Here is a 23,985-nt window from a genome sequence, read left to right as displayed (position 1 = left end):
TCTGCGTGAGGTACCATGGAGGGAGATACGGGGTAGTGTGAGTGCCTGGATGCCTGGCGAGGGGATGTGCGGGCAGGGAGGGAATTAGATCGTGGGAGAGGGGAGGAGCAAGGACAAATTCTTCCTACTTCCCAATTCAGTCAAATGTCTTCCCTGTGTAGAGTGATGATTCTTAGTGAAGATCCTGACTTCCAAACACCTCTGGTAGATCTCCTTTTTTGCTAGAGTGCCAGAAAATTCTTAGGTAATTTTCCAATTTTAATTCATTTTCATCTTAAAAATAAATACATGCCTCATGGTATTTTTAAGAGGGGTGGGTGTTTGATGAAATAAAATGAGTGACAACAGGGTGTCACAACTCCAGAAAGGTTTCGTATCGCTGGTTTAGAGATTCCCAGTGAGTAGGAGTTTGATGAACTGAAAAATGAAATGGCTTCCAAATCACTCTGCCCTACTATGCTGATTTGAAACACATAACCTGCCTACACTGCTGAAAAGCTCCCAGCCCTGGGGTGAATGAACCCTGCAAAGCTACTACTTGGCACTCACCCAGCAGTTTGCAAAAGGCAGTGAAAGGAAATGTTCACAGTCAATTGATAGCAGCAGGACCCTTAGGGAGCTAGAGTGAGGGATGGGACCAGCCAAGGCCATTTGGACGGGCATCCAGGTTACCACACAAAAGCCTTCCTGGGAACTCTCAGGACAATGACGGTTTGGAGCCCTGGCTTCACGTTTCACTTTAAAAGAGGCCACTACCTAAGTGGGTTGAGATGCTCCTTTCTGGCTCTCTCTAGTCAAAGGTTCATACTGCCCAGGAGAAGAGTGAAAAGGGAAAATCAGCCTTATTAGCATGTATTTATTTGGGGGCTTGACTCTGAGGCCGCATTTGGTGGCGCCTTTCAGGACTGGAAGAGGCTAGAAGATTCCTGCTATATTTGAAAGCAATTCATGACTTAATTTCACATTTTTAAGCTCTGGATTATGTAGGGTGCTTATATATTCAATTATTACCTTGGATTAAGATTTCAAATTGTGATCTTCCTATTTCCCAAAGAAGAGAGCTTGAGGCGTTCATCAGGCCAGGATTATTCTTCCTTTGAGAGACAACCAAGCAGATGGTGCTGTTAATATGCAGACACCTGCACAGATGCCCTGTTGAGGCCCAAACGACAGCTGTGGCTTTTCTGCATACCCAAAGAATAACTTACCTTTCCCTCTCTGATTTTTCCTCTTTTAAAATTCTGTATAGCTACTAATGGAGGGGATAAGGATAATGCAAGGCAGGGCTTTTAAAACACTTTTAAAGCAAAGAAACCCTCTTTCAATTGAAATCTGTGCCTAACTTCAGTATGTAAAACCAAAAAGAAAGGCCAGGTGTAGTAGCTCATGCCTGTAATCCTAGCGCTTTGGGAGGCGGAGGTGGGATGATTTCTTAAGGCTAGGAGTTCAAGACCAACCTGGACAATATAGCAAGACTCTGTCTCTACAAAAAATACAAAAATTAGCTGGGTGTCATGGTGCACACACCTGTAGTCCCAGCTACTCAGGAAGCTGAGCCAGGAGGATCTCTTGTTTTTTTGAGATGGAATCTCACTCTTTTGCCCAGGCTAGAGTGCAGAGACGCGATCTCAGCTCACTGTAACCTCCACCTCCCAGGTTCAAGCAATTCTCCTGCCTCAGCCTCTCAAGTAGCTGGGATTACAGACATGCGCTACCATGCTCAGCTAATTTTTCTATTTTTAGTAGAGATGGGGTTTCACCATGTCGCTAGGCTGGTCTCGAACTCCTGACTTCAAATGATCTGCCCACCTTGGCCTCCCAAAGTGCTGGGATTACAGAGGATCTCTCTTTTTTTTTTTTTTTTCTTTTTTGAGACGGAGTCTTCCTCTGTCACCCAGGCTGGAGTGCAGTGGCGCAATCTCGGCTCACTGCAAGCTCCACCTCCCAGGTTCACGCCATTCTCCTGCTCAACCTCCAGAGCACCCAGGACTACAGGCACCCACCACCACGCCCGGCTAATTTTTTTGTATTTTAGTAGAGACAGGGTTTTACCATGTTAGCCAGGATGGTCTCGATCTCCTGACCCCGTGATCCGCCCACCTCGGCCTCGCAAAGTGCTGGGATTACAGGCATGAGCCACCGCGCCCGGCCCTGGAGGATCTCTTAAGCCCAGGAGTTTGAGGCTGCAGTGAGCTATGATCATGCCACTGCACTCCAGCCTGAGCAACAGAGTAAGACTTCATCTCAAAAAAAAAAAAAAAAAAAAAAAATTAGGGGCCTGGGTGCAGTGGCTCACGCCTGTAGTTCCAGCACTTTAGGAGACCAAACTGGGCAGTTCACTTGAGGCCAGGAGTTCAAGACCAGCCTCGCCACATGGTAAAACCCCATCTCTACTAAAATTCCAAAAATTAGCCAGGCATTGTGTCACACACCTGTAATCCCAGCCACTCCGGAGGCTGAGGCAAAAGAATCGCTTGAACCGGGGAGGTGGAGGTTGCAGGAGCCAAGATCGCACCACTGCACTCCAGGATGGGTGACAGAGCAAGACTCTGTCTGAGAAAAAAAGAAAAGAAAAGAAAAGAAAAGAAAAAAAGTAGTAGTTCTTTGGTTAAACTGGGATGGGGACCTGGAGTCTTGACCTCCTTGCTTCCGGCCCCTGGGAAGCAAATCTGACATAAATTCCAGAATGCTGCCATCATCCCAATCAGAATTTCTCAATCTCCAAGGGAAATTTTGTCATCTGGCACTTCAATGGTTGTTTTAAAATGTTACAAAAGATTTGGCAAGATCCCAATGGGAGGGACAAGCACCTACATCTGGGCTTGGAAGCCAACGGTGTGATATGAGGGAGTCTAAGTGGCCACTGCCAGCTCCGCTGTGGGGACTGCCAGCCTCCCATCCTGCTTGCTGTCTACATCACATAATGTGCCTGGTTGAGAAAAGGCCTTAGGAAGAGCCAGAGAGTGCCAGAGAACGGAAAGAGTGTGACACATGCCTCGCTGAGGTCAAACAGCGCGTCAGCCTTACTTTCCCAGCTGACTAAGGACGCCTCCCAGCAAGCTGCTTGCCTGCTGAAGCCTGTCTTGAAAACTGAGAGTAGATGGCTGTGACTACCCAGAGTTTTCTCCCCAGCAGTTAACGAACACACAGCAGACGCATTCATGCAATACCTTGGAATCATCCCAGAAGCTCCAGGTCAGGTCTCCTTGTCTGAACGCCCCTACCTAGCTGGGCCACACAAGCAGTTTCCACGCTGAGTCCACTAAGTAATCCAAAACAATTGTTCCTTGGGATTTTTCTGAAAAAGAGATAGAAAGGGCTCTGCCTTGGTGAGCAGAGGGAGCTGCTTCAGTATTGGAAACAAAGATAACCGAAATGCATTCTTTGGAATCTGATAAACCCTCTTCCCAAGACAAGAAAGGCATTAAGTCAGACCTGAGCTTTGGGGCTCATTTCAGGTATGTGCTGGCTTTAGCAACTGAGGAAAAGCCATTATCCCTGTCTTCTTAATTTCCCACAGCAATCAGCCCTAGTAGGTTCACCATGTTCTCTGTGCAGTTTGAGACAAACTCACTAAACGTCCTGTTCTCTGAAAAACGATCCATCCAAGAGGGCACAGGCCAAGAGTGTTTCTCCTTTTGGTATCAGGGACAGGTTGTGATGCTGCTGTGATCAAAGACATGAGTTCCTCAGGTGAGGGGGCAGCCCGTCTACAGCCCTGGTGGGGAGGGCTGCACTTAGCGTAGGAGCTGGCTATTTCACTGCCCCCACCCCATCTTCATTGCTTGTAGGCATCCAGAGCTCTATGGTGTGACATATATCCTGGAATAGTTCCAACATCCCTGTTCCAGGACTTGCTAGATGCAGACCCACTTGTGATATGGTTGGAAAAGTCACTTTTCACCTCCTGTCCTAAGCTGCTAAGAAAAATGAATCATGTAGCCTAGATTTACATGTCTGCATTTTTCTGGTGATCATGAGTGACTGATTTGAGCAATAAGTATATGACTGAGAGGCCCCCACCAGGCATTTGTGGAGTGGATTGCTGAAGCTTAGTTAAGCAATATGCCAAAAATTTGGAGATCATAAACTCTGGCTTTTGCCACCCTGCTACATGCTCTTCAGCCAGTTAATTCTCCTATGCTCTGCCTTTATAAAATGGGGATAAGTTATCTTTGAGATTAAGAAGAGACACTAATGAAAATGATTGCCAAGTGCCTCTCTAAAGAGAAAGTACAGTAGGCATAAGTGCTTTATGTGATGAAATTCAATCTTTCTTCCTCCCTTTGCAACCTGAACCATGGAATCAATAATGTTTTTCCAAGTGCAGTGTCCCCAGGACAAAATGTGAACCAGTTTCCTGAGCTCGGCAGCCCTCGGGTGGGGAGGAGCCCCTGGCCTCTGGGGCTTGGCGTCCTGGGCTGTGGCTGGCTTTACGGCTGTAAATGCCCATCTTATCCTGGGATTCCAGCCAAGATGCCAGGGTTGCAAATTTCTCTAATTTCAGAGGAAGCTTTGTTTAGGGGTTGAGTCTTCACAATGGCTTTTGCCATCTATCTCCATTTTATTTTCTCTTTTATCGAGTACCTATTGTACCCCAGGCACTATGCTAACTGCATTCACCTACATTATCTTGTTTAATCCTCTGAGCGGCTTGGCAAGGGGGGTGTCATTACCATTCCTATTTTACCTCACGAAATAGACACTTGGGGGGAGTGGAACAAGTTAGCAACGTAACACAGAAAACAATGGGCAAGGCCAGGATTGCAACCCAAGCTCATCATTACTCTCCCATGCTTCCTTTCCCACAGTTGTCCTACATTCAGACACTTCCCATTTAAGAGAAAATCAAGCTGCAGTTTGAAAAAGCACTAACTAGAGAGTTCAAGGGAGTGGGGTCTTCTGCCCACACCTATGGGGAAGATGCTGTAGGCATAGCTATTGGGTACTACCTGCCTTGGAGGATGAGGGTGAAGGGAATGGGGTCCTTCCTCTTTCACGTGGTCCTGAAGACCAGTGCCCAGGCCTATGTGTTCTCAGAGCATTTCCTGCCCTGGATGCAGGGCATCCAGGCTATCACTGCTACAGCAGGGCCCCTAATGCACTGCCTTATAGTCAACATGACTGTCAGCTCATTTCAGCTCAATCATCCGGCCCTGTGAGAGACGCCCACGTGCTGGAGAGCCTTTCTGCAGTTCTGCATTGAACTCTTCATGTGGTCTCATCTAGTAATGAGTGCGAGTGGTAAGTTCAAGAAACAGAGCAAGGGAGAGGACCCTTCTCGTGTAGTTCTTTTTTTTTTTTTTTTGAGATGGCATCTTGCTGTGTCACCCAGGTTGGAGTGCAGTGCAGTGGTGCAATCTCATCTCACTGCAACCTCTGCCTCCTGAATTCAAGGGATTCAGCCTCTTGAGTAGCTGTGACTACAGGCATGCGCCACCACGCCTGGCTAATTTTTGTATGTTTAGTAGAGACGGGGTTTCACCATGTTGGCCAAGCTGGTCTCAAACTCCTGACCTCAAGTGATCCACCCGCCTTGGCCTCCCAAAGTGCCAGGATTACAGGCGTGAGCCACTGCGCCCAGCCATTGTAGTTCTTTATATAGAGAAAAAAGTACTGATGACTAGCTTGTATCAATGAGAACTGAGATGTAGAGCAAAGCGGAGCTGCTTATAGATTGACCGATTTTTTACCAAAATAAGGGAGGGTCCTTCCTGACAGTTTTGCTTGGGTATTGGGGGAGAGACTGCAGTTTGTTGCATAATATCTGTTTCCCTCTTAATTATAAAACTCCAAGTTTATATGGAGCAAAGTGTCCAGCTAACATCTACATTTCCAAGCGTTCCTGGCCACTGAGATATAAGGGAATATTATATGTAAAAATTTCAAGAAGTCTACTGAGAGCAAGCTGACTCAGAGGGCCAACCTTTTGTTGCTTCGCTTGTCCCTCTCCCTTTGTTCTGCTGCCTGGAATGCAGATGTGATGGCTGGCATGCCACTGCCCTTTTAAACCATGAGGTAGCCTTGGGGATGGAAGTCAGCACTAAGGATGGTGCTGCAGAAAGCTAGAAGCAGCTTGGGTTCCTGCTAACTTCATGGAGCCACCATTCCTGCCCAGGACTGAAGTCCCCTGGAATTCCTTCACATAAGAGGATAAACCTTGCTTTCTGTTGTATAAAATCTAACTTAATCCTAAGTGACAGATTCTGTTTGATAGAGGCAGCTGGAATTTCTAGCTAGTCAAGGTCACCTGAGCCCTGTCTGCTCTATCTACCTCCTAAAGGCACATACCTAAGTCTTCCGGATAGTCTGTGCACAAGTTACATGATCACCTGTAGAAGGGTAGGTGTGGAGACTTTTTAGGTAATACTAAATTAATTCCTGAATTCTATTTTTTGTGGAACGTGTGTATATTGAACACCTACCACACACCAGGTACCACGCTATACACACTCGGGTCTACGCTCAGGACACTTAAATAGAGTATTTGAATAGAGTGAGATGGCAATTTAAATAGAGTGAGATGGCTAGGTGCAGTGGCTCACACCTGTAATCCTAACACTTTGGAAGGCCAAGGCAGGCAGATTGCTTGAGGCCAGGAGTTTGAGACCATCCTGGGCAACACAGTGAGATCCCGTCTCTCCAAGAATTTTTTTTTTTTTTTTAAAGTTAGCCAAGTGCAGTGGCATGTGCCTGGAGTCCCAGCCACTTGGGAGGCTGAGGCAAGAGGATCACTGGAGCCCAGAAGTTCAGCGCTGCAGTGAACTATGATCACATCACTGTACTCCAGCTTGGGCAACGGAGTGAGACCCCATCTCTAAAACAAATAAACACAGTGAGCTGTGCACTGTGAGGAAGTGCTCTAACAGAGGAGTTCCCTAACCTAGTCCTGTAGAAGGCTTTCAAGAAAAAACTGGGGCCTGTAGGGCAAGTAGGAGCCAGTCAGACGTAAAGTAGCCAAATGAAGAGCTTTCTGTGGATGATATACAATCTTTTTTAATGGACTACAGTTGTCTTTCCAAACAGGCTATGACCCAGCAGCTGATTATTGCTAAACTTGCAATGATCTTGCCATGATCAATACTGGTAGCCACTCCATTACCGTACCCACGGTTTAAAAGGTAGTTTGTATTTTTCCTTCTTTTCTTTTACCACAAACTTTACTCCCTCCTAGGGTCTGGAGTAAGGAAAAAAAAAATGCGTGTAGATCAGGAAGTCTGATTATGTACCAAGAGAAATTTGGGGAAAATTCAGACTGGTTGTATCCAGATGGGTTTGCACAGTCAGTATGTGGTCCTAGGCCTTGGTCTTGGCAGAGAGGCAGTGCAGGGCAAGGGAATTTCCCCAGTGATCAGTGGTCTCTAGGGAACCTGTTTGACTTTGTCACTCAAGGACCTTATCAGATCCAGGCAGCTCTAGGTCTGCTGCTTCTGCCCCGAACCCAAGTTCTAAGTTTTTGTTTACATTCAAGATAAGACTGGCCAGGCGTGGTGGCTCACGCCTGTAATCCCAACACTTTGGGAGGCTGAGATGGGTGGATCACAAGGTCAGGAGATCAAGACCAGCCTGGTTAGCACAGTGAAACCCCGTATCTACTAAAATTACTAAAAATTAGCTGGGCGTGGTGGCACATGCTACTCGGGAGGCTGAGGCAGGAGAATCGCTTGAACTTGGGAGGTGGAAGTTGCAGTGAGCCGAGATCACGCCACTGCACTCCAGCCTGGGCAACAGAATGAGACTCCGTCCCCCCCCAAAAAAAAAAACAAGATGAGACTGTATTTGATTATAAGTAACAGAAACCAACTAAAGCCAGCTCAAGCATAAAAGGAAAAGTCAGAGGACAGGTAAGGATTTTCTTTTTGCATCCAGTGGCAGGAAAGCAGCAATGTCGAAGGAAGATATCAAAGTCATAAACTAGAAGGTATTAGGAGTCCCCAGTCCACATGATAATGAATAAATAGTGCTCGCGGCCAGGTGCAGTGGCTCACGCCTGTAATCTCAGCACTATGGGAGGCTGAGGCAGGTGGATCACCTGAGGTCAGGAGTTCGAGACCAGCCTGGTTAACATGGTGAAACTCCGTCTCTACTAAAAATACAAAATTAGCTAGGCGTGGTGGCGGGTGCCTGTAATCCCAGCTACTCGGGAGGCTGAGGCAGGAGAATCACTTGAACCTGGGAGGTGGAGGTTGCAGTGAGCTGAGATTATGCCATTGCACTCCAGCCTGGGCAACAGAATGAGACTCTAGCTCCATAAATAAATACATCAATAAATAAATAGTGCTCGCTTTGGCAGCATATATACTAAAATTGGAACAATACAGAGAAGATTAGCATGGCCCCTGCATAAAAAAGGTTTTTTTGTGTTTTTTGTTTTGTTTTGTTTTGTTTTGTTTTGTTTTGTTTGAAACAGAGTCTTGCTTTGTCGCCAGGCTGGAGTGTAGTGGTGCGATCTCAGCTCACTGGAACCTCCGCCTCCTGGGTTCAAGCGATTCTCCTGCCTCAGCCTCCCAAGTAGCTGGGACTACAGGCGCCTGCCACCAAGCCCAGCTAATTTTTGTATTTTTAATAGAGATGGGTTTCATCATGTTGGCCAGGATGGTCTTGATCTCTCGACCTCATGATCTACCCACCTCGGCCTCCCAGAGTGCTGGGATTACAGGTGTCAGCCACCATGCCTGACCAATAAAAAATTTTTTAATTAAAAAAAGATAAATAAATAATATGTAAAAGGCCAGGCACAGTGGCTCATCTGTTATCCCAGCACTTTCAGAGACTGAGGTAGGAGGATCACTTGAGGCCAGCCTGGGTAACATAAGATCCTATCTCTACCAAAAATAGAAAAGTTACCCGCTCGTGGTGCCACGTGCCTGTAGTCCTAGCTACTCCCGAGACAAAGATGGGAGAATCGCTTGAGTCCTGAAGCTTGAGGCTGTAGCAAGCCATGATGGTGCCACTGCACTCCAGCCTGGGAAACAGAGGGAGACCGTGTCCCTAAAAAATAAATAAAAATAACTTCTCAAAAAAAGATATACATGTGACCAACAAACATGTGGGAAAAAAAGCTCAACATCGCTGATCATTAGAGAATGCAAATGAAAGGCCGGGTGCGGTGGCTCACGCCTGTAACCCCAGCACTTTGTGAGGCTGAGGCGGGCGGATCATCTGAGGTCAGGAGTTCAAGACCAGCCTGACCAACATGGAGAAACCCCGTCTCTACTAAAAATACAAAATTAGCTGGGCATGGTGCCAGGCGCCTGTAATCCCAGCTGTTTGGGAGGCTAAGACAGGAGAATCGCTAGAACCTGGGAGGCAGAGGTTGTGGTGAGCCGAGATCATGCCATTGCACTCCAGCCTGGGTAACAAAAGCGAAACTCCATCTCAAAAAAAAAAAAAAGAGAAATGCAAATGAAAACCACAATGAGATACCATCTCACGTCAGTCAGAATGTCGATTATTAAAAAGTCAAGAGAACAGATAGGCCGGGCATGGTGGCTCACACCTGTAATCCCAGCACTTTGGGAGGCCAAGGTGGGCAGATCACTTGAGGTCAGGAGTTTGAGGCCAGCCTGGCCAACATGGTGAAACCCTGTCTCCACTAAAAATACAAAAATTAGCTGGGAATCATGGCGCACACCTGTAACCCCAGCTACTCAGGAGGCTGGGGCAGGTGAATTGCTTAAACCTGGGAGGCAGAGTTTGCAGTGAACCAAGATCACGCCACTGCACTCCAGCCTAGGTGACAGAGTGAGACTCTGTTTCAATAAAATGAAATTTAAAAAAAGAAACAACAGCTGCTGGCGAGGTTGTGAAGAAATAAAAAAGCTATTACACTGTTGGTGGGAATGTAAATTAGTTCAACCATTGTAGAAGACAGTGTGGCAATTCCTCAAAGATTTAGAACCAGAAATACCATTTGACCCAGCAATCCCATTACTGGGTATACACCCAAAGGAATATAAATCATTCTATTATAAAGATACAAACACATGTATGTCCATTGCAGCACTATTCACAATAGCAAAGACATGGAATCAACCCAAATGCCCATCAATGATAGACTGGATAAAGAAAATGTGGTGGCTGGGCATGGTGGCTCATGCCTTTAATCCCAGCACTTTGGGAGGCTGAGGCAGGCAGATCACCTGAGGTCAGGAGTTCGAGACCAGCCTGGCCAACATGGTGAAACCCCTCTCTACTAAAAATACAAAAATTAGCGGAGTGTGGTGGTGCATGCCTGTAGTCCCAGCTACTCCGGAGGCTGACAGGCAGGGGAACTGCTTAAACCTGGGAGGGGGAGGTTGCAGTGAGCTGAGATTGCACTACTGCATTCATTCCAGCGTGGGCGACAGAGCAAGACTCCATCTCAAAAAAAAAAAAAAGAAAAATGAAAGAAAGAAAATGTGGCACATATACACCATGGAATACTATGCAGCCATAAAAAGGAACAAGATCATGTCCTTTGCAGGGACATGGATAAAGCTGGAAGCCATTATCCTCAGCAAACTAATGCAGGAACAGAAAACCAAACACTGTATGTTCTCACTAGTAAGTGGGAGCTGAACAGTGAGAACACATGGACACACGGAGGGGAACAACACTTACAGAGGCCTGTTGGGGGCAGGCAGGGGAACAGAGAGCATTAGGGAGAAGAGCTAATGCATGCTGTGCTTAACACCTGGGTGATGGGTGGATAGGTGCAGCAAACTGCCATGGCACACATATACCTGTGTAACAAACCCACACATCCTGTACATGTACTCAGGAATTTAAATAAATAAAAGTAAAACGTAAGGGCCATGCCTTAGCTCCTGGTTTTGTTTGTTTGTTTGTTTGTTTTTTGAGACGGAGTCTCACTCTGTCACCAGACTGGAGTGCAGCTGGCACAATCTTGGCTCACTTCAACCTCTGCCTCCTGGGTTCAAGCGATTCTCCTGCCTCAGCCTCCCGAGTAGCTGGGACTACAGGTGCCCGCCACCACGCCCAGCTAATTTTTGTATTTTTGGTAGAGATGGGGTTTCACCATATTGGCCAGGATGGTCTCAACATCTTGACCTCGTGATCTGCCTGCCTCAGCCTCTAAAGTGCTGGGATTATAGGCATGAGCCACCGCACCCGGCCTCCTAGTTTTTAACATGAGCTCAGCTCAGACTGATTCTTTTAGTCTCAATTCTAGGTCCTGTGGCAAAGACACTTTGAGGAGCCCATCCTGGGATAAAAACCATGGCCAGGGAAGGGGCCACAGCAGAGAGGCAGAGCTGCTGAGACCACTTCTGCAACCACAAGGACGAGAGTGCACATCATTGGTGAGGGGGGGCTGGTGCCTGCCCCCATGTGCACACAGCAGCCCATAGCTGAGGAGTCACAGAGCTCTTACCTCAATCCTCCCTCATCAGTTCAGCCAGAACTGATCTCTCAGTCAAATCTGTACCCTGGCTAGAATGTGATCTTCAGAATGTGATCCTGCTTTGTTCACTCCTATGACCCCAGCATCTAGGAAAATGCTTGGCACCATTGGTAGGCACTCAAATACTATACTTGGTACATCAAATAACAACTCCTCCATTCTATGTCTTCTTGGAAGGGATACAGGATGGCAGCTGGGGAGAGGAGAGCACAGAAGAAAGATGAGAACAGGATCTTAGAAAACATCCCTGGGGCATATTTGTAGGCCCTGACTTACCCAGATCCTAGGGACAGGAATTATGGCTTAGGGAGCAGTAGGCAAGCCCTGATCATGGAGCTTGTTAGACTCATTTATTCCTTCAACAAGGATTTATGGAACACTTAACAGATGCCAAGTCCTGCTGGATTCTCAGCCTCGTAAGGCCTAGCTTTCATCCCCTTCTGGCCTTGTGATTTCTGGCTAGCTTTTAGCCTCTCTGTCTCTCTGTTCATTCATTGGTAGATCGCAGGGTCCTTGAGAAGATTAAATGACATAATATACAAAATACTTCCTTGTACATAGTAACTGTCCTGTAAATATTTTTGCTGCAAAACATGGTTGTTGGGTCTGTTGTTTTGTGGGGGGTGGGGAGATGGGGCTTAGGGTAAAATTGTAACTGTGTAATTTACCACTGTCTGGGGTTCCTCCAGGAGATGGAATTGATCTGTATAATCATCATTTCTCACGCAAGAATAGCCCTGCCTTCACCTGGCTGCTTATATATGAAGAAGTGCTCTTCTTTCCATAAGAGGACACAGCTTCTGGCGCAGCAGCAGGAAGCTGTAGATGTGGCATGGGTTACTCGGGGGATAATCGGGTTTGCACAGCACCACACACACCTTCCTACCCACATGGGGTGCCCGGGGTGCTGGTGTCGGCCTGGTCAGAGGGCAAGTGAAGCTAATGGCGGCCATGCAGTGAATTCACAGGGCTACCCTGTTCTACTTCTCTCTACCTTCTCCCTCCTGGCTTCGGGTCCCAGGTGTCTCAAGCACAGTTCAGCCTCTTTGAATCTCCACTCAGGGCCATCCCAGTCCCTCAGGTTCATTGTGGGTGTCCTTTCCCTGCTCCCCACTGTCCCTGGAGCTTACTCCTCCCATCCTACACTCTGATATGAGAGAGAAGGTCTCCTAGGCCTCCTTCCTCCAAGAGACCCCCTATGTCCCCCCACTCTCCCCCAGTTTGACCTCCTAGGCAGAGGGTTTGTGTTTGAGGGTCATCCCTCTCCTCTGGACGCCTCGTCATTCACCTTCAGCATTTAAGAACACAGCAGCAATCTAAACCAAATGGAGAAAGCAGGAGAAATTTTTAAAAGAAAGAAAGAAAAAGGCGAGGTGCAGTGGCTCACACCTGTAATCTCGGCAATTTGGAGTGCCGAAGCGGGTGGATCGCTTGAGGTCAGGCATTTGAGACCAGCCTGGCCAATATGGCCAAACCCATCTCTACTAAAATACAAAAATTAGCCAGGCATGGTGGCAGGCCCTGTAATCCCAGCTACTGCAGAGGCTGAGGCAGGAGAATCACTTGAACCCAGGAGGCGGAGGTTGCAGTGAGCCCTGGGATAGAGCCACTGCACTCCAGCCTGGGCGACAGAGCAAGATTCCATCTCAAAAAAAAAAAAAAGGAAAGAAAAGAAAAAAAAAGAACAGATAATTTCAAAAGGACATTAAGCTCTATTCAGAGACACAATCTCCAATCAACAAAATGAAAGGCGAGCATTGCCCCACAGGGACTGGCAGAAAGGCAGCCTGCCGGTGAGAGCTTTCTGGAGCCGGGTTCTCACACTGGGGAGGGCACCCTCCCAGCAACCAGCCCCACCCGACGGGATCAGGCAGGACCCCACCCCAGGCTACGGGGCTTTGGGCTTCCCTGCTGCGGAGTTTCCTCCTGACACAGCTTACAAAGGCTCCCTCACGGGAGTAACAGCAGGACTGTGCTTGGCTGACAGAATGTTTTGGCAGAAAACCGCTGTCTGAGTCAGCTCTGAGAAATAATTAACCCTCATGATGTTTCCTGGAGGACTGAAGAGGGTTGGGTGTGGAGGATACTGGCAGGGCCTGAAGAGCTGGGCCTCTGAGGGGGAGGGAGTGCCTGGGCCATCGGGCCTGGGCCTCCAGCACCCTCACCTGAGGTGCCAGGACCCCTCAGCTAGCTCTCACCTGCTCTCTGGGACTCAACATTGTTTTCGGGGAGGGCAGAGAAAAGACTCTTACTTTACTTTTCTCTTTTTTTTTTTTTGAGACAGGGTCTTGCCGTCACCCAAGCTAGAGTGTAGTGGTGCAATCACGGCTTGCTGCAGCCTTGGCCTCCTGGGCTCAAGTGATCTTCCCATCTCAGCTTCCCAAGTAGCTGGGACTACAGACACACATACCACGTCCAGCTAATTTTTGTACTTTTTGTAGAGACAGGGTCTCGCCATATTGCCCAGGCTGGTCTCGAACTCTTGGTCTCAAGTGATCTGCCTGCCTCAGCCTCCAAAAGTGCTGGGATTATAGGTGTGAGCCACCATGCCTAGCCTTTTATTATTTATTTATTTTTTTAAGACAGTGTCTCTTATGTTGCCCAGACTGGAGTGCAGTAGCATGAACACAGCTCACCAACAGCCTCATCTCCCCGGCTCAAGCTATCCTCTTGCCTCAGCCTCCCAAAGTGCTGTGATTACAGTCATGAGCTGCCACACCCAGCTAGTTTTTTTTTTCTTTTTTCTGTAGAGACAAGTTCTTGCTATGTTGCCCAGACTGGTCTCGCACTCCTGGGTTCAAGTGATCCATCCACCTCAGCGTCCCAAAGTGCTGGGATTACAGGCATGAGCCACCGCACCCTGCCTGACCCTTACTTTTCTAGACCCTCTTCCTGGAGGCCTGTTTCCAGTCGGGACCCTTCTGTAACATGTAACTCAGGCAGATCACTATGCGGAGTTGCTCACTGTGTGGTGCTAAGTGTGGTACCAAGAGCTCAGAGAAGACACAAGTAAAACATAAGATCCAGACCAGGCCTCAGGGAACTCACCACCTGAGCAGAGAGGGGAGACATGGAAACCCGTTCAGTTACATAGCCTCTCCTGGTCATGTGTTCATACATCCAGTGTGAAAGGAGAAAAGAGATTTTCTTGAGCCTAAGCAGATTACTTTACACATTTAAACTGGGGGCTCAGAGACTTGCTAAGGTAATAATGTTGCTTATGATTCATATTGGTTCTTCTTTCTTTTTTTTTGAGATGGAGTTTCGCTCTTGTTGCCCAGGCTGGAGTGCAATGGTATGATCTCGGCTCACTGCAACCTCTGCCTCCCCAGTTCAAGCGATTCTCCTGTCTCAGACTCCTGAATAGCTGGGATTAAAGGCACCTGCCACCACCCCAGCTAATTTTATATTTTTAGTAGAGACGGGGTTTCTCCATGTTGGTCAGGCTGGTCTCGAACTCCTGACCTCAGGTGATCAGCCTGCCTCAGCCTCCCATAGTGCTGGGATTACAGGCGTTAGCCACTGCGCCCAGCTGGTTCTTCCTTCTAAGAAGCCTCCAGAGCTCCCTGCCTGTGCCTTTCTGAGAGTCTGTCAAATGCCCCTCTTTCATTTCCCTCCATTCCAAGGCCAAGATTTCTCATCCTTATTTCACAATCGGGAAAGTCAAGACCCATGCCACAGGCTGGCCTGCCAGGCAACTGGCCTGAGGTTTACACACACTCAAAGGTGCAACTGAAGATTTGAAAATCCTCCCGGGCACATCCGTCTTTATGCACTGAACGTATTCATTGAGTTTTTAATGGTTCAGAGCACTCTTGGAAGCAGCCAAGTCCAAAGCGAATAGGAGGCTGGCAGATACAGTGCTGGAGCTTACTCTGGATGGTATTGGTGGGACAGGATACTGTGGCATGCTAACTCAGCGGTCAGCAAACTCTTTCTGTAAGGGCCCAGATAGTAAATAGTCAGTATTTTAGGCTTTATGGGCCAAATACTGTCTCTGTCACATATTCTTCTTTGTTTTTTGTTTTGTTTGTTTATTTGTCTGTTTTTGAGATAGAGTCTCGCTCTGTCGCCCAAGCTGGAGTGCAGTGGCGCAATCTCAGCTCACTGCAACCTCCACTTCCCACGTTCACGCCATTGTCCTGCCTCAGCCTCCCTAGTAGCTGGGACTATAGGCACGCGCCACCACGTGCAGCTAATTTTTTGTATTTTTAGTAGAGATGGCGTTTCACTTTGTTAGCCAGGATGGTCTCAATCTCCTGACCTCGCGATCCACCCGCCTCAGCCTCCCAAAGTGCTGGGATTACAGGCGTGAGCCACCGCACCCCGCATTTTTTGTTTGTTTTTTAACTGTGGTATAGCTGGGCGTGGTGGCTCGTGCCTGTAGTCCCATCTACTTGGGAGGCTAAGATGGGAGGGTTGTTTGAGCACAGGAATTTTAGGCTGCAGTGAGCAGTGATCACACCACTGTACTCTAGCCTGGTCAACAAAGTGAGACCCTGATTCTAAAAAAAACAAAAACCAAAAAAAGCTAGACTGGATGGAGTGGCTCACACCTGTAATCCCAGCACTTTGGGAGGCTGAGGTGGGCAGGTCACAAGGTCAAGAAATCGAGACCATCCTGGCCGACACAGTGAAACCGTCTCTACTAAAAATACAAAAATTAGCTGGGCGTGGGGTCACATGCTGTAGTCCCAGCTACTTGGGAGGTTGAGGCAGGAGAATCACTTGAACCAGGAGGCGGAGGTTTCAGTGAGCCAAGATTGCACCAACTGCACTCCAGCCTGGCGACAGAGCAAGACTCTGTCTCAAAAACAAACAAACAAACAAACAAACACGAGACCATACCATAGCTAGATTTGGCCTGTGGGCATAGTTAGCTGACCCATCTGCTAGATGAATAGATAGAAGATCCAGATTTGGTAAAATGTAAACACTTTAATCCAGGACAAAGCAGTCCTCATGCACATCAGACAGTAGTATAATGCCTCCATTAGACTCCTAGCTCTGCCACAGACTGGCTATACAATCCTAGACAAGTTACTTAACCTCTCCAGCCCTCAGTTAGCTTGTCAGTGAAACTGGATTGATAACTGAAGCTCCCTTATAGAGTTATTATGAAGATTGACTGAGATAGTGCACAGAAAGCTCTTGGTATGGTGTCAGGCACACGGGAAGATCACAGTGAATGTTAGCCTCTACACGTACCAGGAATGACACCGAGGAAGACACCATCAAGGTTGAAGCTGCTGGAACTCCAAGATGAGGCAACATTCAAACGTGTTTTCTCAGCCTGGAAAGCCTCTGGAAGCATGGGGGCTGTAAGAGCAGATTGCACATTGCCTGGTCCTGGGGCTCCCAGGTGGGCAGCAGAAACCCCTGAGCAAACTGGTATTAGCTCAACTGTTTGAACCCTGACAATTCAGCCCACTGCTCCCCCTACCTCTTGCCTGGAGCTTCCATGCAGGGAGAGGCTGCCACCCACCAGGCAGGAGAAGTTGGGGTGGCCAGATGGTCAGGAGGGGCAGATGACAAGGGGAGCCACAAGAAAGAGAGCCTGTGGTTAGATGGTGGGGGGTTGATCAAGCCAGCCCCAGAGCAGGACAGTCACCTGCTGTCCACACACATCCTCCTGAGGGAAGTTCTTCTTTGCCCCGATGGGTGTGACAGTTGGCAACATGGCTAGAAACAGACTGACAGCTATGCCCACCCTGGCTCCTTGGCAGTCATTGGAGAAATTCAGGATAGAGATGTGGATTCTGATACTCTCCCCTCAACACTGGAAATGAAAGGAAGCCTCCCAGCCCCCAAGTCCTCCCCAGTCTGTCAGCAGCATTTACGGAAGGCCCACTGTGTGCAAAGCCTGTACAATCAGGAGGGAGTTAAATGGGAAATTGAGGACCAGGCTCCACATGCCCATGGAGGGCTCGTGTGGAGTCTAAACATGAGACTGGTTCCTGAACACTTGCCAGGTGAACAGGATGGAGCCTGGATGTCCTCAGTCAGCTCCACCACTGGCAGCAACTCCTTACAGGGTCACTAGGCCCTGACTGAAAGGGCACCAGCTGGCTGGGTAGTGGGTGGGTATACATTTGGTTTTAGAGAAAAACAACCACAGATCCAATTTCAAGGCTTTGAGTCTCACCAACCCCTCCTTCCAGTCTTTTCTCAATAACGGCATTAACTGGGACCCCTAAGAAGGGAGGTGGGAAGCAGACACCCAGCAGGGCTCTGCAGGAATCTCCCTGAGCCCCACACCCAGCTCCTGCTGTCTGTGCAAGGGGCAATCATGACTTTCCTCTGTGGCAGAGAGGCAGTGGAATCTGTAGGAGGTTCCAGACCCAGCGACGACCAAGCCTGGGTGGTTCTGACACCAAGAACAAAACGCCTGCGGGATCCACACTGGGAACTCAACCAAGAAGAAAGAAAAGAACAAACAAGATCAATTTCTTCCCCACAGGAGCCAGAATTTTCCTAAGCCAAAGCTATGAATGTTCAGAGACATCTTTATCTCTTGCAGGGACTCTACCTCCTCTCCTGTCTCAACTCCTCCTGAAAAAAGAGATGAAGTCCCACTCCCATCAAAACACCTCTGAAGTGTCAGCTTCAAATTATTTATGAATTACTTCTCCCAGGCTGGGTTAGCTTCAAAACTGGGAATGAGTTAGGGCATCAGCACGGGAAGAACCTTTAAGAATGTCAGGCTTTTAGAGCCTCAAAGCCACAAATCTCTCAAATGGTGCCCTCTCCAACCCTGGGCACTGGGTCCGATGAGCAGGGGATGGAGGCATGTTTGGACAGGGGCTTGCATCTGAGACCAGCCCCTGATACCAAACCAAATGCGTCCCTTGTATTTTTAACTGCAAGCTCCCACCACCCTGAGTGAGTTGTTCCCCAAGCAGTGGTGCCATCCAGTTGGCCTTTGCGGTCATGCTGACCCAGGGGCACTTGGTCTTCATCAGATTCTCAGTCTAAGCATCAATCCGCTGACAGAGGGACCTACCCCAGGCACTTCCAGCTCAGCAGAAAGCACCCTGAGCTAATAAAGGAAGATATAATTTAGAGGTCATGCCCCAAAGCCAGCTATTTCTGACTGCAGATCCAGCTCCAACTAAAGCGAAGCCGAAAATTAACATTATTTTTGCATTTTAAACAACTTACTAGTCTTTCAAAGGGTACCGATTGGTGAATAGCAATTTACAATGAAGTAATCAGTTGCAAGTTACCAATAATTGCTATCACTTCAAGTGTGGGTTTTTTCCCTCCTCATTTTCTTCCCCTTGTTCTGTCTCTGTTATTTTGTTGTTGTTGTTTTGTTTTTTGTTTTTTGAGACAGAGTCTCACTTTGTCACCCAGGCTAGAGTGCAGTGGCACGATCTCGGCTCACTGCAAGCTCCACCTCCCAGGTTCATGTCATTCTCCTGCCTCAGCCTCCTGAGTAGCTGGGACTACAGGCGCCCACCACCATGCCCGGCTAATTTTTTATATTTTTAGTAGAGATCGAGTTTCACCGTGGTCTTGATCTCCTGACCTCGTGATCCACCCGCCTCGGCCTCCCAAAGTGCTGGGATTATAGGCATGAGCCACCGCGCCCAGCCCTGTCTCTGTTTTTAAACCAACAAATATTTATCGACCTTCTTTTAGACAAGGTGTGAGCTAGGAACCATGAGAGATAAAAAGATGCGCCTGCCAAGTATTTGCATGTGATGTATTCGTAGTCTGGCTAGGGTAGTAACATGGTACACATGGGGAAAATAACCAAATGTCAAAAGACTGATAGGTGATGAATGTCGACTCTGTAAAAGTGAAAATTACATAGAATGTTCAGGGAGCTTGATTTTAAGTTGTCTGTGGGTTGTAAACTACTTCAATTTCCAGTAAGGTGTTTTCCTCTACCAGTGCTTCCCAAACAAAAAAGTCTATAAAATTTTTTTTTTTTTTTTTTTTTTTGAGACAGAGTTTCACTCTTGTAGCCTAGGCTGGAGTGCAATGGCACGATCTCAGCTCGCTGCAACCTCTGCCTCCTAGATTCAAGTGATTCTCCTGCCTCAGCCTCCCGAAGTAGCTGGGATTACAGGCGCCTGCCACCATACCCAGCTAATTTTTTTGTATTTTTAGTGGAGACGGGGTTTCACCATATTGACCAGGCTGGTCTTGAACTCCTGACCTTGTGATCTGCCTGCCTCGGCCTCCCAAAGTGCTGGGATTACAGGCGTGAGCCACTGCACCTGGCTTTTATATTTTTTAATTTTTTTTATTTTTGGAGACAGGGTCTTGCTCTGTTGCTCAGGTTGAAATGCAGTGGCATGATCTTGGCTCACTGCAACCTCCACTTCCTGGGTTCAAGTGATCCTCCAACCACAGCCTCTTGAGTAGCTGGCAATATAGGCGCATGCCACCATGCCCAGCTGATTTTTGTATTTTTTGTAGAGACAGGGTTTCACCATGTTGCCCAGGCTGGCCTTGACCTCCTGGGTTCAAGTGATCCTCCTGCCTCAGCCTTCCAAAGTGCTGGGATTACAGACATGAGACACTGCACTCATCTATAAAATGTTGATACGAGTTCTATGAAAAAAATGTTCTGGCCAGGTGAGATGGCTCATATCTGTATTTCCAGCACTTTGGGAGGCCAAAGCAGGAGAGTGGCTGGAACACAGGAGTTGAATCCAGGAGATTAGCCTGGGCAACACAGTAAGACTCTCTCTACAAAAATGTAAAAAACTAGCCAGGTATGGTGGTGCACACATGTGGTCCCAGCTACTTGGGAGGCTGAGATGAGATGATCACTTGAGCCCAGGAATTCGAGGTTTGCAGTGAGCCATGTTTGTGCCACTGTACTCCACTATACTCCAGTCAGAGTGAAAAAAAAAGCAGATTTCTTTTTGTTTTTTGAGACAGAGTCTCTCTCTGTCGCCCAGGCTGGATTGCAGTGGTGCGATCTCGGCTCACTGCAGGCTCCGCATTCTGGTTCACGCCATTCTCCTGCCTCAGCCTCCCAAGTAGCTGGGACTACAGGCACCCGCCACCATGCCTGGCTAATTTTTTGTATTTTTAGTAGAGACGGTGTTTCACCACTTTAGCCAGGATGGTTTCGATCTCCTGACCTCGTGATGCACCTGCCTTGGCCTCCCGAAGTGCTGGGATTATAGGCGTGAGCCACCACACCCAGCCAAAAAAAGCAGATTTCTTTATCACACAATGTTGCTGAGCCTCCAAGAGCCAAAGTGCATTGTGAATCTGCACAGGACTATGAATGTATGCAGCAGATTCCAGATTAACAATGAAATAGCCCCTCCTCCATGCCCTTTTTCTCATAAGCAATACAAATTAGCATCTTTCTACAACTGTAGTCCCAGAGAGTCTAAATATTCTGCTTAGATGGCAAAAAAACAAGGGTGCTCACGCCTCACTTTCTCCAACATTTTCCCCAAAAGTCCAGCCCATAGTGGATCTCTTTTTCTTAGGTTTTCAAAAGAACTTTGGTATCACCAATTTAGCACTCAACTCCTGTCTGTCTTCTGTTAGTTTATATAGTTCCATGTCACTCATACTACGCCAACTTGAGGCAGATCATACAACAAGTGCTCACTAATGACAAATTACATGATTATTAAATATGCTTTTTAAAATATTTGTTTATTTATTTTGAGACAGAGTCGAGCTCTGTCACCCAGGCTGGAGTGCAGTGGCACAATTTTGGCTCACTGCAACCTCCACCTCCCAGGTTCAAGTGATTCTCCTGCCTCAGCCTCCCGAGTAGCTGAGATTACAGGCATGCACTACCATGCTCAGCTAATTTTGTATTTTTAGTAGAGACAAGGTTTCACCATGTTGGTCAGGCTGGTCTTGAACTCCTGACCTCAGGTGATCTGCCCTCCTCAGCCTCCCAAAGTGCTGGGATTACAGGCATGAGCCACCACATGGGGCCTAAATGTGGTTCTTATCTGCTTCTTATCATGGGTAAGAGCAGAGCCTGCACTCTGGAGGCCAGAGTGCAGATACTGGCTCTGACTTATTAACTGTGCAATTTTGGGAAGTTACTTAACCTCTCTGTTTCATCATTTGTACCTTAGAATGTTGCTGTGAGCGCTAAACTACAGTGCCCAGCACACAGTAACAGTTTAATATATGTTAGCTGTTTTTATTGCTACTCCTACCAATACATTTTTTTTTTTTGCTACAACTGGTCACCAAGCAAAGAACAGAGCATGGCCAGTGTATGGAGAATCAGATTTCAAGGGCAGCCCATAACACGCTCACAAAACACAGGGATATTGTTTGTTTATCTCTTCTGAGATCTCAAGGCACTTAAAAGTCTCAACTTATCAATTTTCACAGGACTTTCCTGACATAGGTTGGAATCCATTATAATCACCCTAGGGAGGGGTTAATGACCTACTCAAGGTTACTTGCCAGGGTCAACCACTGGCTAGGAATAGAAATTGCCTCTGCAGTCACCCCCTTTGTCTTAATAACTTCCTCCCTATGTGGTTTTGGCAAAGACAAAACACCCAAGAGTGATGCAGCAACTGGAGTGAAGGTCAAAGAACAGCATCTGGGTTTAGCACAGCCTTGATGAGGCCTTTTTTCCTTTCATCTTCCCACAAGCAGGCTTGTATATCCAGCAGCCTCCTGTCCCTCTCTAAGTACCTCAAAATAGTATTCCTTGACCTCCCTTCATCCAGGAGATGCCAAGGAGGGGAAAGCAGATGCATCCAAGATGCCAAAGAAAGGCTTTCACACACAAAGTGACTCCTTGCCCTTGGACGTGTTTGCATCCTCACATCCTTCTCATCCCTACGTTCCTACTGCTGCAGTCATAGCAGCTCCTAGGCTCTGCCTTGGACAGAACCCACAGTTCCCTTGAAGGAACAAGTTCTCTGCAGCCGGCCCCCTGCCCCAACATCCAGGGACCATGTTGGTCACAGTCCTATTTACAGCTTCCAGAGCAGTCAAGTACAGAAAACCATGTAACAAAGCCACTGAGAAGACCCATCCTGGTGTGTGCACACGTGTGTGTTTTCAATCACCCCTCTGTCTTCCCTCTCCAGTAACTCGGATCTCCTTGCTTTCATCATGAGAACAGTGAATTATTTATGGAGTAACATACTGCACTCAGGGTCTCCCATGATCATGCAGATTGTGACCGCCCTGGGGAATTTACTGCCTAAGTCATTCGGAGAGAATGGGCAAATGAGGCATAAGGTGACAAGTAAGGGACAGTGACAGAAATTGGGGTTCCCTGGCTCTGCGACTGGTTGGGAGAAGTGGTATGAGGAGGTGACAGACGACAATGGGAGAGTCTGGTCTTCCTAAATCCCTAGTGGTAGCGATATGGAAGCAGGTGGGAAGAATATAAGGAAAATATAAAAGAAACAATGAATTCCTGACCAAGTTGTCAGATAATCTCTGTTGTCAAAACACAGGCCTGGACTGACTACTGGGGAACCAAAACATTCAGATCTCTGCTCATGGTGAGAAGCACGCAGAGGTAGGTCAAGGCTAGCAGTCTATCCAAGGCTGAGACCCCAAGCACAGGGGTTCTATCCTTCATTACTCACTTATTACCTCCAGCATCACTGGCCACTTCCTTCTTCTTCTTCCTTTTTTTTTTGAGATGGAGTCTTGCTCTGTCACCCAGGCTGGAGTGCAGTGTGGCAATTTCAGCTCACTGCAACCTCTGCCTTCTGGGTTCAAGAGATTCTCCCACCTCAGCCTCCCAACTAGCTAGGATTACAGGCACCCGCCATCATGCCTGGCGAAGTTTTGTATTTTTACTAGAGACAGGGTTTTGCCATGTTGATCAGACTGGTCTTTAATTCCTGACTTCAGGTGATCTGCCCAACTTGGCCTCCCAAAGTGCTGGAATTACAGGCGTGAGCCACTGCACCTGGCCCAGTTCCTTTTTTCATACAAACTTTTTGCTCAGTATTTCACTTGCAGGGCTTTCTGACTGCTCTTCATTGCTCTTTTTGTAGAGAATATCAAGAGGTATCTTTCCCTGGGTCTCTGCCTTCTAACATCTTACAAAACACGGCAGAATAGAGAAGAGATATACACAGTGCTGATTTTCTAAGGGAATGTGCTAGAATATTGTCCTGGAACTATGTTCTTATGCCACCCTAGAACAATGTTTCAAAATCTAATGTTCAACACTGATATTTAATATTCACATCAAATAATAAAAGCTGTTTATTTGCATTTATGTAAATTTTAAATACCTTCCTATATACCTTATTTTATCAAATTTAAGATAGCGCCAATATAAGTGGTGCTTTTTACTTTTGTATTGCATCAAGAAAAACAAACTTCCATTGGTTGTAAGATACACCCTGATTTCAGAGATATTAAAAGTGGGAAAAATGCACACCTAGAATTTATCAAAATTATGCTGAAAGGAATCTCATTTTCCTCAAGTTCTTGCCATAAATCAGAGAACAACACCCTGTGTCTCTCCAAGTCTGATGTAAGGCAGCCTCCTTTATAGTTGATATCACAGAAGAAAAATTAGGAGAAAGAAAAGCAAGGGGCCAGATGCGGTGGCTCATGCCTGTTCCCCCAGCATTTTGGGAGGCCAAGGC

General features: G+C 47.4%; 1 long non-coding RNA gene and 1 other non-coding gene across 4 annotated transcripts in view; one reads left to right on the top strand and one right to left on the bottom strand.

The window, feature by feature from the left end:
* Positions 1–23,985, bottom strand: part of LOC103230006 (uncharacterized) — a 60,836-nt gene that overhangs the window by 16,982 nt on the left and 19,869 nt on the right. For 2 of the 3 annotated variants that reach the window (XR_012091171.1, XR_012091173.1), the window contains exons 2-3: positions 3,171–3,325; positions 1,012–1,094 (exon numbers count right to left, since the gene is read on the bottom strand). This is a non-coding gene — a long non-coding RNA (uncharacterized lncRNA). The remainder of the gene's footprint in view (positions 1–1,011; positions 1,095–3,170; positions 3,326–23,985) is intronic. The other variant, XR_012091172.1, reaches the window with a different exon arrangement.
* Positions 8,278–8,384, top strand: LOC119619814 (U6 spliceosomal RNA). Its single transcript, XR_005236268.1, has one exon. It is a non-coding gene; the product is annotated as a U6 spliceosomal RNA (small nuclear RNA).

Source organism: Chlorocebus sabaeus, chromosome 25 (genome assembly GCF_047675955.1).
Source record: "Chlorocebus sabaeus isolate Y175 chromosome 25, mChlSab1.0.hap1, whole genome shotgun sequence".
Lineage (NCBI taxonomy): Eukaryota > Metazoa > Chordata > Mammalia > Primates > Cercopithecidae > Chlorocebus > Chlorocebus sabaeus.
This window is presented reverse-complemented; position numbering and strand designations above follow the sequence as displayed.